Source organism: Zalophus californianus, chromosome 2 (assembly GCF_009762305.2).
Source record: "Zalophus californianus isolate mZalCal1 chromosome 2, mZalCal1.pri.v2, whole genome shotgun sequence".
Taxonomy (NCBI): Eukaryota; Metazoa; Chordata; class Mammalia; order Carnivora; family Otariidae; genus Zalophus; species Zalophus californianus.
Genome location: NC_045596.1, coordinates 127,410,946 through 127,423,030, shown reverse-complemented (window position 1 = coordinate 127,423,030; position 12,085 = coordinate 127,410,946). Strand labels below are relative to the sequence as shown.

The 12,085-nt window shown below is 43.3% G+C and overlaps 1 long non-coding RNA gene across 1 annotated transcript; it reads right to left on the bottom strand.

The window, feature by feature from the left end:
• Window positions 1–2,064: 2,064 nt before the first annotated feature.
• LOC113924900 lies at window positions 2,065–11,871 on the bottom strand. Its single transcript, XR_003520846.2, has 3 exons — window positions 11,741–11,871; window positions 10,615–10,872; window positions 2,065–2,230 (listed from the first exon to the last, which is right to left on the bottom strand). It is a non-coding gene; the product is annotated as an uncharacterized LOC113924900 (long non-coding RNA).
• Between the last annotated feature and the right edge of the window lie 214 nt (window positions 11,872–12,085).

Sequence of the window (12,085 nt, the reverse complement as noted above, 5' to 3'; positions counted from 1 at the left end):
AATGTTAATTTCATTCATGTTCTCGTCTATGTATTATTATGAGGAAGGGTGAATTGCTTTCTTTTTATCTTTTTAAATGGACGCCTTATGAATAGGGTAGGCAAGCCACTGTCCACTGGGTAGGATTTGCTTCCTACAGCCGATGCCTATCATGCCACTTTTTATAGCTTTGTCTCTCAGGGGCTTGAATGCACGCGCACACGCGCGCACACACACACCCGGAGTTTCACAGAATGCACATTTAATCCCTTAAAAAATTATATACGAATAGCATGCATGTGGTTAAACAGTTTTTCCCCAATAACACAGGAAGGTATAACATATAAAGGAAATATCTTCTTCATCTATTTACCCCTAGACTAACTCCTCAAAGGGAGCCACCATTAACAGTTTGGGCTTTTTATGTTAGTCATTATAATTTTAAATTATATATATTGTTTAGTTCAATTCAAGAAGCTCTCTAACCGTCTCCTATGTGAAAACGAGACAGAGACGTACCTCTCCACCTTGGTTGTCCCTGTACTTCTTAAATTGGCTCAACATCTCAGGCAACACTTAGAAATCAATTGCAATTTTGGCAACAATTAGTTAAGAATGAGCTAAAAACACTTAGGCTAGGCGCTGGGGGGGCTCCCAGGGAAGGCTACAGGGAAGGAGGGAACTCCAGGGGGGGAGGAGAGGAACTGTAGATGAATTTCTTTGACTACATGTTCTTCTCAGGTCATGTAACTGCGTTTTCCCCATTAGTTAAAGGATTACAGGTATGGGAAGGAGAGACTCGATGGGCAATGTTAAGGCTTGCTTTCAGAAACCCAGCTCTCTCACATCTGTCTTCATTCATTCACAAAACAGGTATATTTTTGCCAGCAATAAATAGGTCATTGCTCCCTGTGGTAGACTGCATTAACGGCCCAATTTTTCCCCTCCCTCTGTCCATGTCCTTTCCCATGTAACTTTGCAGCATGTAGGCAGCTGCTCCTGCTCTGTAGGCAGAGTGAAATTTCCCTCCTGGGTTTAGCCATGCATCTTTTTTCATTGACCAATGGGATATTAGTAGGCAAAGAGCAGGCATATTGGTCTTGTTCCCTCTTGTGCTTCTATTATCACCATGATAAGGATGAGCCCAGCCTAGCCTTTAATCCCCAGAGGCAGATGAGAAACCCATGGAGTGGTGCTATCCCAACTAAGTTGACCCAGCCGAGTGCAGAAGCATGAGCCAGTCAGCCCAGGCTAGATCAGCTAGACCCAGCAGACCTGTGAAAAATAACTGTTGGTGGTAATTTTCCAGTGTTTGTTATGTCACAATTTGGTGGCAACAGTCACGGATCTACACCCCTGCAATCTTCCAGGAACAGTTGAGAACATTGGAGAAGACAGCGGGGAATAAAACAGCCACAATTCTCATGGGACTTACCTTCTAGTAGAGCACTTTACAGTTTACACACATGTATCACCCACTTTATCCTTTTGACCTTGTGTGGCACTCCCATTTTTAAGATGGGGGAAATGAGGCTCAAGAGGGCTAAATAACTTCCTAGTGACGACAACCTAGTAAATGCCAGAGCTGGGATTTGAACTCATGTCTTCTGACTCCCAGTGCTTGACTCTTTCCACTACTCCATAGCAACCTCCACCTCCCATAGAGGTCAGCATCTCTCGTCGGAGTTACAGAAGGACCTGACTTGGGTGGGGAGACAGATGGGAGCTGCAAGTCTGACCCAAAGAGGACTGATCTGTTATCGACAAAATGAGAAACAACTCTCATTTTTATCCCCTGAAATTGTTCCTCCTTGCAATTAAACCAATCTCTGTTTACAAGTATTTAGCATGATTCTAGAAATTACATTTTGAAATTATGCGAACAGAGAGAGAAGGCAGCCCACACAGTGAGCGATTTCTTGTGGGTAATTGGCTGCTGGTTCTGGCTCCAATGATGCCTTCTCTTTTAGAGTATAATTCGTGATTTCAAAAGAAAATGTTAGAAATGGCCTAGGTCTCCAAAGAAAGGCTTTTCTAGCTCCTAATATTAGGAGAGCTACACAAAAACATGCTGACAAATTTCCCTTTTTGTTTTTCTCCTTTTTATAATGACCCCCCAAGCTATTTTTCCAAAGGTTGAAAAGGTAGTGGGTGTATAGAACTCTTCCAGACATGGGAGAAATCCCAGATTCCCATCAGAAAACACAGAATCTCTTTCTCCTTTCTTTCTGTCTCCTTGCCTTTCTTCTTCCTGAGAAAGAGATAGAGTGTTTAGATTTTAATAAGGTGCATTTATTAGGATTAGGGTCAAAAGTTTAAACAAAATAATAGCTTATTTCTCTCTCCTGTAAGAAAATATTTAGGCAGTCACGGACTGCCATGATGGTTTCATGTTCAGCGAAGACCAGTCTCCCGGAGCATCTTTCATCTTCAAGGTCACCTCATGATCCAAGATAACTGCAAGATAGCTGGTGATTCAAACTGGACATCCCCATTCACACCCCAGGAAGGAGAGAGAGCTAACTCCTCCCAGCTCTCACTTTTAGGGAGGTTTGTCTGAAGTCCCACAGAAAAATTTGACTTACAATTCATTGGCCAGAACCAAGGCAGGGGCACTTGGATGGCTCAGCCGGTTAACATCCAACTCTTGATTTCATTTCAGCTCAGGTCATGACCTCAGGGTCATGGGATCAAGCCCCAAGCAGCTCCATGCTCAGCGGGGAGTCTGCTTGAGATTCTCTCTCTCCTCTACCCCTTCTCCCTCCTTCCCCTGACCCCTGCTCGCTCTCTCTCTAAAATAAATAAGTAAATCTTAAAAAAAAAAAAAAAGAACAGAGGCATATGGCCGTATCTAGCTGCAAGAGAGGCTGGGATTAATGAAGCTAAATACAGGATTCTGTCACTAAGGAGGAAGAAAGGGATGGATATTCGGGTAGGAAACTAGTTTCTGCCACAAAAGTAACTGTGGAGAAATGTGGACATGTAAACTAAATGAAGGTATGGTTTGGTTGGTTTGCAACTAATATTAAAACTAAAGAGATCTGGTTAATGTGTTGGCATCATGCTAGGAGCTTGGGGTGTAAAAGGGCTTTATCTTTTGCCCTGTTCTGTTCAGCAATGTTATCCAGGATTCAGAAGAAGACTTTGAGAGCCCCCTATCTATCTCCACTGATGGCACACATCAGCAAGTTTAGCTCCCATGTAGGATAATAGATAGAATCAGGGTCCAGAGCTCTGGAAAGACTGGAGTGCTGGACAGGGAATAACAAGAGACAATTTAAGAGGTAAAGATATAAAATTCAATATTTAGATCTAAAAACGAACTGCACAAGTGCAGGATGAAAGAGACCTGGCTTAGCTGCAGATTTAGTCTCCACGTGTTGAAAGTGAGATGTGGCTATCAAAAGATATAATTGGGTCTGGCCTTTGGCAGAAAGGGAAACGAAGCTAATATTTATAGAACACCTACAAATGCCACACCCTTTGATGGGCCCTTCCAATGATTCTAGAAGGTGAGTGCTGCTATCCCCTGAATCACAGAGAGACCACATAATGGCCCAGTTTCACACAACTAGGAAAGACAGAGCTCTGTTCCTTGCTCTCTGCAGATTTGCTCCCTCTAGGGCAGGACTGGAGGGACTGAGAAGCCCTGTTGTTTACTACTGGCCCTAGCTGAAATTCCCTTTGCAGGGACTGCTCCTCAGGGAACGAATTCTAACTGGCTTGAAGAATGCTCAGCCAGGTAGTGTTAACGGCAATTAGTTCATCTGATTAAGCAATTAGCAGTCTTTGTCACTTAGCAGAGATCAGGGGCCCAGAGGAACCAAAGCATAACATAAGCTATGAAGGGAAAAGATGGGAGGGAGACAACCCAGGGAGCAACACAGAGAATTTCAGAGGGAACCGGATGTCTCTGAAGGGGTGAGGGACCGTAGAACTGTAACCACACTGAAGACCCACATCACCTCTGCAACATCCTTCAGCACAGATGAGGAAATTGGGGCCCAGTGCCAAACAGGGACTTCCCAACTGTGGGTTCCAACTGGCCAGTTGACTGGTTCTCAGCTCTGGCTACATATTAGAGTAAACTGGGAACTCAAAATACCTATGCTGGGGCTCCACTCCAGACCATTTAAATCAGAACATTGGGGGAGGGGCCAGGCACTGGTATTTGTAAATGCTCTCAGGTGATTCTAATGTACAACAAGGATGGGTGGGCTGCTCAGGCAGGAGGTGCAGCTCCAGCCAAGGATCTCCTGGGGGGGGGGTGTAGGGCCCTCCTCCTGGTTTGCTTGGGAATCTCATCACTATCACACAGCCTTCCCTTTGCCCAGGTTCATGGCTTTGGGGAGGAAAGCACTTGCTTATCAAAGGCTGAGAATCCCAGGGGAGCAAAGGATCACAAATCCTGGAGCCTTTCAGTCTGGCCTCTTCATTTGTCCCAGGAAAAAAAGGTGCTTTCCTCTGAATTCCTCCTGGCTTCATTTCTTCCTCTAATGCCCCACTCCTCCATGAGCCCACTTCATTCAGGCTGGTCTCAAATACTCATTCCTCCATGCATTGTTCCCCAATTTCAAGAAAGGGAGGCTTTCTCTGCTTCTTTTACTTTGCATTTCTCTTAAATGCAATGCCCTCAGTGCAGTTTTTGCTCTTGTAACCTATCCCAGTTTTTATACTCCGGCCAAGCAAAGCACAAAAGTTACCTAGATATAAGGACTCTTGGGGCTTACCCCTAAAATCCAGGTTCAGGGTGGGCTCAGGAATCTGTATTAACAAAAATACTGCCCGCTTTAGCCAACTTTGCCCTTTGGCTTTTATAACATGGTATAAAATGTTAAGGTGGAATTATTCTTGGAGCACTGTGGTTTTGTGCAACTGTGTGTATGTTGGGGGGGGCAGTGTTTAATTGTGTTACACGGGAATCCCCAGGTTTTTATATTTCTGCCCCAAGAGGAGGGGAAGTTGGGGAAATTAATTTTGATTTTATACCCCAAGGAGGAAGTGACTTTTTCCACCAAAAAAAATAAAAATGTGAACTTTCCCTTCCATCTTCACAGTGTGGAGAATGCTGATTGCAGCAGGGGATGAAGAGAGTATCTAGACACCAAGCAAGGGAGAGAAAGAGAGGTGAGCTGTGGACAAACAGCATTCTGTAGGGGTTTTAGAAAGACTAACCTTTTAAAAAATTAGTTGATAGTGAATGTAAGGTGAATCTAAAGATGTCTTGCAAACGAAACAAGAAAGAGATACTCCAACTGAGATGTCTACGAGATAATCATATCATAGGATGTATGAAAGGGGGACTGGCAAAATCTCCATGAAGAGGGCTGTAGGTCAGACAGAAAAGAGACTATTCTCTGACTCACCAGCTACAGGTCTGCATATGTTCCCTGAGGAGGAATAAGTGGAGACTGATCTCAGATCTTCAAGATATGGTATACATAACCGTATGTGAATAAACACTGGGGTAACATATATTTCTAGAAAGTTCTCATTCTAGAATGTGGGCTCAGGGGTTGTCTTTTTGTCTTTGGGTAAAACCTCAAGTTAAAACAACCACCACCACCTCAGGCACTGAATATAAATATGTAGATTAAGATATTATTTCATTATCACTGTCAAGATTTAGTACGCAAGAAAATAGGAAAAGAGCAGTCCTTCCAGAACACATTCCCAACAGGGCTTATTTGTATATGGGCCTGTTATATGTTAGATTGTTGCATGAAGCAAATGCTTTATCTAGAAGCACATTGGATGGCACTTAGCCATTGTTTTGCCCGTGTATTTCTGTCGGTAGAAACTTCTTAAACTGAAAGTTCTTTGAGGACAGGAATTATGCTCAGCTCAGGCTTTTCTCTGGTACCATGCATCGGATGGATGCTAATCAGGTTCAGAAAAATGTTCTCTCACCCACAGCCAGCTGTTTATGCCTGGGACTTCTCCACTTCATCTAGTTCTCTTTTGTGGGTAGTAATCGTCCTCCTCTTCACTTGAATTTTTTATGGGAAATGGAAGATTAAACAAATATAGCCAATTGCGAGACATAAAGCCTATGGCTAAAATTGGATTGATCTGCATTCCTTTGGGTTTGGTGGCTTACTCTCCATTTTTCTCTAAGAGTTGAATCTTGCCTAATTATTTCTCTGGGAGGATTATGATCAAGAGCGAGTATGTTTGGAGGCCCAAATAGTCAAACAAACATTTTATTCGTTGCATATAGATAACCAATGGAAACCCAAGGTGGAGAAGGGAAGCCCAGGAGAAACAGATCAGTAGAGAGCTAGAGCCTGCTTCAGATGGGATTTCAATTCCTGCTTTTGGGGGGGGGGAGTTCGAGGACATTCCTAAATTCCAGTGTTGAATGTCCAGAGCTGAGCCTTTTGCCACTAAAGCCCTGTGGAAAACAATCAGAACCTTTTTTTTTTTTTAAGATTTTATTTACTTATTTGACAGAGAGAGAGAGAGACAGTGAGAGCAGGAACACAAGCAGGTGGAGTGGGAGAGGGAGAGCAGGCTTCCCGCAGAGCAGGGAGCCCGATGCGGGACTCAGTCCCAGGACGCTGGGATCATGACCTGAGCCGAAGGCAGATGCTTAAGGACTGAGCTACCCAGGTGCCCCTAATCAGAACCTTTTAAATCTGACATTTCTCAAGCTGAGAGCAGCCCCTTCGTGATTCTGTGTAAGTACTGAGTAAGTTTGCCCAGGAGTTTTCTGTCAGAGAGAGAACTGCGGAGGATGTTTGCATCAATTCTGAAGTTCCTAGGTGTGCAAGGACTTGAGGTCCCCATAATGGATCGCCTCTCTTTCTGGCACTTAGGGAGGCCCAACACTCTAGAGAGGTCCTTGAACCTTTTCCTTCAATGACAGTCTATTGGTTTTCTCAGAAGAGACCTTGAACCTCCAAGCTCCTCACTTCTCCCCTCTAGAGCCTTTGTAACATCCTGTTGCTAAATGTATTGTCCTTCATTATAGGCTTTCTGAAGATAGGTAGATTCTAATGTCCCTGACGACTCTCTTGCAGCCCTTGGCATCTGTCTCTGCAAACCCCTTTTCCCTCCTCAGTCACACTGTAGTGTGTAAAAGCCCCAGTATCATCTCCCTGGGTCTGAACTCAGGTGTGAAGTCAGAGTGATCCAAGAGAACACATGACATGGGTGTAGTGGGGGAGGCTGCACTGCTAGGAAGGGGCTAGTTTGCTGGTCCTGAGCTGAGGTGACACTCACCTTACATTTGGGGCCTTGAGGAAGCCATGACTATCCAGGGTGGACAATGTGGTGTTGCATAAAGAGCTTCCCAGGCACAGAGGCAAGGGAAACAAAAGCAAAAGTGAACTATTGGGATTTCATCAAGATAAAAAGCGTCAGCACAGCGAAGGAAACAATCAACAAACTTAAAAGTAGCCTACAAAATGGGAGAAGATATTTGCAAATGATATATCTGATAAAGAGTTAGTATCCAAAATCTATAAAGAAATCATCAAACTCAACACCCCCAAATAAATAATCTAGTTAAGAAAAGGGCAGAAGACATGAATAGACATTTTTCCAAAGAAGACATCCAGATGGCTAACAGACACATGAAAAGATGCTCAATACCACATAGAAAAGTATGAGATATCACCTCACACCTGTCAGAATGGCTAAAATTAACAATATGGAAAACATTGATGTTGGTGAGGATGCAGAAAAAGGGGAGCCCTCTTACACTGTTGGTGGGAATGAAAACTGGTGCAGCCACTCTGGAAAACAGTATGGAGTTTCCTCAGAAAGTTAAAACTAGAGCTGCCCTATGACCCAGCAATTGCATTACTAGGTATTTACCCAAAGGGTACAAAAATACAGATTCGAAGGGGTACATACACCCTGATGTTTATAGCAGCATTATCAACAATAGCCAAACTATGGAAAGAACCCAAATGTCCATTGACTGATGAATGGATAGAGAAGATGTGGTATATATACACAGGGGGATAATAGCCATCAAAAAGAATGAAATCTTGCTATTTGCAACAATGTGGACATAGGTAGAGAGTATTATGCTAAGTGAAATAAGTCAGTCAGAGAAAGACAAATACCATACACTTTCACTCATATGTGAAATTTAAGAAATAAAACAGAGGAGCATATGGGAAGGGGGGAGAAAAGAGAGAGGAAGGCAAACCATAAAAGACTCTTAATGATAGAGAACAAACTGAGAGTTGATGGAGGGATGTGGGTGAGGATGGGCTAAATGGATGATGGGTATTAAGGAGGGCACTTGTTATGATGAGCACTGGATGTTACATGTAAGCAATGAATCACTAAATTCTTCTTCTGAAACCAATATTACACTAGATATTAACTCACTAGAATTTAAATAAAAATTTGGGGGGAAAAAAGAGCTTCCTAGGCAAAATTTTACAGGGAGGGATAATCGGGACTATAATTTGATGGCAGAAATCATTTGAAACATTTACCTCGATCAGATATTTATAAATGCAGTAGAGGAGGATTTTTAATCTGAGGAGGAATCAATAGGGCTCCATGACAGACTTTAGGTGGTCTATAAAACCTCTGAAATCATAGTCGAAATTGTGGGGGGTCCATAGCTTTTATCAGAATCCCAAAGAGGTATATGGCACATGAAGAGTTAAGAATCACTTAATCTGTGACTCATGCTTTCAGCATCCCTAACCAGCCCCCTAGCAATCAGGAGGCTTCTGGGAAAGCAGAAACAGCTCCTCATAAGTATACCAGTGCTAGAAATATTGCCTAGCCCAGACGAGACCCCTTAAAAGTCTACCACTAATGGAAAAGACTTCCTAAGCAAGACAAGAAACCCAGACACTAGAAAAGAAAATATAGACAGATTTATTATAGAAAACAGAAAAGTTTTTATTCAGAACCACTGTAAACAAAATTAAAAGCAAATGATAAACTAATAAAAATATTTATAATCTACATAATGAAAAGTTAATATTCTTAAAACACCAAAAAAAGTTTAAAAATCAGGAAAAGATCTGAAAATTTCATTTTATAGATGAGGATATTCAACAGCAATAAATATTTAAGAAGACCCACAAACCTCCCTAGTGATCAGATACATACAAACAAAACAGAGAAACTTTTCTCACCAATTAGATTGGAAAAATTATAGATCAATAATGTCTAATGTCTAGTCATAAACTATTGTGGGAATATAAACTGTGTGAAATATTTTCAGAGAGAAATTCAATAGTTCCTAATTAAATTTAAAATGCATATAATTTTTGTTCCAGGAATTTCACTTATAGGAATTTATTCCTCAGAGAAGTCATGCAAGTATGTACAATGTTTACTGAATCAATGTATTAGGAAACATCTGAAGGCAACATAAAAATTAATAGAATGATTTAGAATACATTATGGTTGATCTATACTGTGGAATACTATGCAATCATTAAAAAAAGAACGGCGTTGCTCTTATGTACTGACATGGAAGAAGGTCCATGTTATATTATTGTGCTTAAAAAAATAAATTTATACCATAGTATGATCCCATTTTTATCTTCATTATAAGCTACAAAACAATGTGAATATGGGTGAGTAAAGTGTATGTTCACGAACACATATTTCCTATGGGCATAGCCAAAGTTCTGGATAAAATATATCTTTATCTATTAGATTTAGCTACATAATTCATCTATTAAATTTATCTCTCTCCTGATATTTGGGACTCACTTTTAAAATCCATTTTCAGTGTATTGTTGAATTTTCAACCTCCATGTACTACTTTTATAATTATAAAAGAAATACACAAAGACTCTCCTTAGGAGTCCATCCCAACACAGTTATAAAATGGTTTGTACAGAGGCTGTCTTGACCCAGTTTTGAGGCCCTGGGTAGAGGTTGGTCAGGTCCCCTTCTTGGGTAGACAATTAATTCCACAACCCCAATCACCTCCTTTATGAGGCTCTCCACTCCAGACCCCTATACACTTGTGGCTAATCACCCCAGGGCCAAGTACCAAATGATCAGAGATAGGCCCTAAGCCCCAGAGGCCCATTACTCAACTAGCCAATCCTAAGTTGGTTTGTTTCCCATGTTCCTTCCCACAGAAACCACAAGAAAGTTTCTTTCCCACGACAGTTCTACTTCCTCTTTTTGCCTTGTGACCAACCCTGGTGCTTCCACAAATGGTCCTGCATAGTGCACTGTGTTCTTTCCAGGAAACTGTGAGGATAACTATAAAACACTCTCCGGCTTCTCTCTCTTGGTCTGCATCTGGACTTACTATATCTCACCTGAGGTAATATGGTTAAAACACTAGTATGGGTGCCTGGGTGACTCGGTTGTTTAAGTGACTGACTCTTGGTTTCAGCTCAGGTGGTGATCTCGGGGTCCTGAGATCAAGACCCGCCTCGGGCTCTGCGCTCAGTGGGGAGTCTGCTTCTGCTTCTTTCTCCCTCTGCCCCCTCCCCCTCACGCTCTTTTTCTCTCTCTCTCTAAAATAAATAAATAAATCTAAAAAAAAAAAACCTAGTGAAACGTGCTTGGCTGTATTTTCAAGGAAACATCCCATGGGTAGATGCTCAGTGGTCATAGCGTTAACTCCAGAACTACCCCTATTTTATCTGCCTTTGCTTGGCATCTCCCTTTGGCTTCCACCCTACTGACCTTTGCACGGGTTCTGGTGCCACTTCTCTCCAGATCCTGCACCTGATGCACCTTTGGCTCCATTTCCCTGGCTCGAACTTCGCCTCTCCCCATCTGGTCCAACATCTCAATGGAGCAGTTATTGGCTAATGACCTGCTGTCTGGCCCAGCTCCCGGCAAACATGACCCGGCTTCATGGACAGTCCTCTAGCAAACATGACAGTGAAGCCCAGAGACGGAGCAAAATGCTGAGACTGTTAGAGCTGGTGCAGGCTGAAGCTGGGGGTCAGAAAGCAGGCAGAGAGATCATCAGGAGTTTGGAAACCAGCAGTCACCAGCAAGCCCTCTGAAGCCCTTCCTGAAAGCAGAAAGGGGAGCAGCACATGTGGACCCTGGGCCTGAGGCAAGCAGGCTTCTAGGAGCCAGATGAATCCAAGGAAGGGCAAAGCAAGGGAGGGGTCAAATGGGTGGGTTGGCCAGAAACCAGCACACCTATGAAAGAGGCCATGCAGCTAATCAAGAGCCGTGAGAGGGATTTTAAAGAGGTTCAGGTTTGAAAGCTGGTTCTGCGGATGCTGTGCTAACTGCACAGATGTGGGTACTTAAGCCGTTCAAGCCTGAATTTCTTCATCTTTTAAAATGGACATAATGACGCCTACCCACGCCCACCTCATAGGTAGTTGTGATCTCCATGCCCTGTGTCTCTCCTCACCAGGGACCAGAGATCTAGAAGGTATAAGAGCTGCAGGTGGAAAAACAACTGAGAGCCCCCTTGTGGGGGACACCTTGATCCAGAGCCAATAAGCTTCTTATTTGTCCCTGCTCTGGCCCTTCTAGGACCCCCTGAGCAGGATAACGCAGGATGTGGTGGCAATTGTGGACAAGGGGAGAACCTGAGATGAAGGGTCCTGATACTTGGTCGGGCATGAATTCCATCCTGTTCGTCTCTCCTCTTGTTGCAAGTCTAGCCTCTGTAGATCTTCAAGTCCCGCGCCCCCCCCCCCCAACCCCCCCTGCCCCACATACCTACCAACTCTCCTCTACTCCTCTCAGGGGCTGCTAAGTTCAGAGCCACACGCCTGTGTCCAAATCTCAAGCCAAGGCATGAACTCCCAAAGCCACCTCTACCACCCCCCCTCTCGTTTACCGATTCTTCGGAAGTCTCAAGCAATTTCCATTATTGGCAGACACGGTGTTTCCTTGTTGTGTTCCACTTCCATACAACCGGAGTTTGTAGACAAGAAAAATACAGCTGTTACACAGCACTAACTGGGCTTTTATGTCGCTTCACAGGCAGGAGACTGGCTGTGGAATGCCACACACCTCCTTATCACGGCTTGCGTGCTGGGACCTCTATTCATTTTATGCATTGTGTATCTCGGAATTTTCCGGGATGTGGTGAAGAGTCATGTTGCTTGCTCTCAGAATTATGCAAAAAGCTCTTCTTTTTCTTGAGCAAGAAATCGTAGGCACCCCAGAACCCTTTTGACTC